Genomic DNA, 3,041 nt, shown 5'->3' with positions numbered 1-3,041 from the left:
TAAATCTAGCAGAACGGAAACCATTTTGTGTGTCACTAAGAAGGTTATTTTTGCTAAGATGGTTGATTACTTCTGTATTTAACACAGATTCCAGCAACTTACTCATGACACATAGGAGACTTATTGGTCTGTACTGAGAGGGAGCTGAGCGATCACCTGAATTCTTAAATACAGGGCATACTGATGAGATTTTCCAGGGTGATGGGAAGCAATTCTCCTTAAGACAACTATGAAACAGTTTTGTAAGTATGGGCGTTAGTTCTGGTTGAAGTTTTTCGAGTACTATAATTGGAATACCGCCAGGGCCAGTTGCTTTTCTGGAATCAAGGGTTTTTATTAGCTTGGCAACATCATGTATATCACATAGCGTGTTTTCAGATACAGGAGAAAATATTGTGGTTGGCGCCTTGGTTGCAAAGGATAGAATTAGCTGCAAAGTTCTTGGCAAAGAGTTTGGCTTTGTCTGATGCTGACGAGATTACCTCAGGTCCATAGATGATAGTTGGGATAGAGCACACGCTTCTGTTCAGGATTCTGTTTGATATTTACCAAAACTGGTGTGAACCAAGCAGCTGCTCAGCTACTTTGGACTTAACAGACTGTGCATACAGCTCTCTTGCGTTCTTTATTACTTTCTTACAATGGTTGCTGACAGTCCTGAAAGTGGCTTTAGTCTCCATACATCGATTACGTTGGAAGTAATGGAAAAAGTGATTTCTGTGCGCAATGGCAGCAGCACATTCTGGAGAGAACCACAGCTGGCTGTTAGTTTTTTGCTGGAACTTTTTCGAGGGTATGAAACGGTCTATACCTACAATTAACCATTCTGTCAGGTCTGATACTATAGAGGACACATCCTTTTTAAACATGGAATGCAGAGGTAGATCTGATATAAATGTATGGAAGCTATCCCAGTCAGCCATAGTATATCGATATACTGTACGATGGAGAGGTACGTCTGAGGACTTATTACATTTCATTTTTATCTTAACTGATACAACAGAGTGATCGGATGATTCAAGAGGAGACAGAACGGAAAATGAATATAGTTCAGGGCAAGTTGTGAGAAAAATGTCTAGGAGACTTACATACTGGCCGTCAGTGTCGGGTACACGGGGGGGATCGTGTACAATCTGAGTGAGGTTATAAGCAATGGAGAAATCATGACAGAACCTCCCCTCATCATCGGTCTTGTTTGAATGGGTCAACCATTCCACATTGTGAACATTGAAGTCTCCACATACGTGAATGTTAGCTGAAGTATAAGCAGATAGGACGTGGTCAGTTTTCTCAGATATGCTTTTAAAGATAGTAATGCCGCTGTTGTGGGGTCGATAGAGAGTAAATATAAATGCAGTAGTGTGAGTTAATGCAACCCGGAAGCACATATAGGATAAGTAAGGATCTTCTCAAAAGATGTCCCTACCACATGGAAAGCTATCTTTAATATAGGCACATATTCCATGCCCATGACGATCTTGGGGGTCAGATTTGGAAGTCAATTTACAGTATCATTTAATTACGAACTCATCTAAGGAAATAGTCTGTCCAGTGCCAGTTCCACATAGAAATTATAGGTCTGGTTTAGTCTCCTGTAATTGGGTTTCAACCGCTGGAAGGTTAGAACATAGACCCCTGATGTTGGAATAGGAGACATGGTATTCGGGGTCTACATTGGAAGTTGAAGATCCGGGTTTAATCGTGTATTTTTTCTTGAAACTTGTCATAATGGAGTTTTGGAATTTGTGGACTATGTCGTCAGACTTGTTTAGAGCATGACAGAGTGGGAAACTAAGAGAGAAAAAGAAATGAAGAATTTTTTTTTGTAGAACGTAGCCGTAACAATTACCCACTAGTATGGCATCGAGAGGCCCCATCAGCGGCTACTTATGGTCCAGAATCGATTCACCAAATGGCAATACAGTAGCTTTAGTACTTTGAACCTGCTGATAGGACAGCCTCCTTAGTGGTTAATCCAAGGTTCGGGTCCCTGTCTATCATGCTGATAACGTCAGCCCAGATAAAACGTTTATCTCCGGCACCCTTACTAGTGACATGGTTACAAGGATATTGACATATAAATGCATATTTGCATATGCGTAGAAATAACATGTTTATCGACTTATGTCTCTTAGGTTTCATTTTTTTTTCAACTTTGACTCCTTAGAAACTATTTTTACCGGCTAAACACTAAATCGAATTTGTTTCACATATCCAAATTCTCTATATACCAGTATTCAAGTCTGTAGACTAAAAATTGAGAGAAGAGTTTGGTAGAGATCGTTTCTCACATAGGCAAACAAGGTCACTTTATATATAGAAATATATGAGGATAAAAAAGATATGCAAATTAACATTTACGAAACTTCATTGATTAGATAGTGTTATTATTTGACTACATCTTCAGTCATTACATTTAAAATACTGGGGGGGCATTTTTATACTTTTTTTCAATATTATTCTTTTTCGAACTTTAGTTTTCTATTTTTATGCGCTAAGCAGCAACATTATTGCAAGTCTATAAAATAATCATGTTGCTAAGTATACCCTCTGGAAAAAAGCCAATTTTTTATAACTCCATGGAATAACGAAATAATCTATTCTATCTTGCCTCCCTTGTTTTTGAATAAGAAATCTTGTAAGTTTTAATTAGCATCATCAAATCTTCCTCATATATTGATGCACTATCTTGAATATAGACCATTTTTTTTTCAGGATAATATTAAACTATGATACCAATATTTATATTTTCGCTTTAATTTTCACACACACACAATATATATATATATATATATATATATATATATATATATATATATATATATATATATATATATATATATATCGTCTGTTTATTATACAAACATTATTGGTTATGTATGTGCATACATGTTTCAGTGGAATCCCAATTCAGGGATAACACTTCATAAGACAAAAAAAAAAAAAAAGATTTGATATTGAAACGGGTGTCAACACCATATTGATTTTTATAAGATATTTCGGTGCAATCTACATTCCGGAGGTGTATTTTTTGCGAATGT

This window comes from Euprymna scolopes, chromosome 32 (assembly GCF_053919585.1).
Source record: "Euprymna scolopes isolate OS-2025 chromosome 32, ASM5391958v1, whole genome shotgun sequence".
Classification (NCBI taxonomy): domain Eukaryota; kingdom Metazoa; phylum Mollusca; class Cephalopoda; order Sepiida; family Sepiolidae; genus Euprymna; species Euprymna scolopes.
This window is presented reverse-complemented; position numbering follows the sequence as displayed.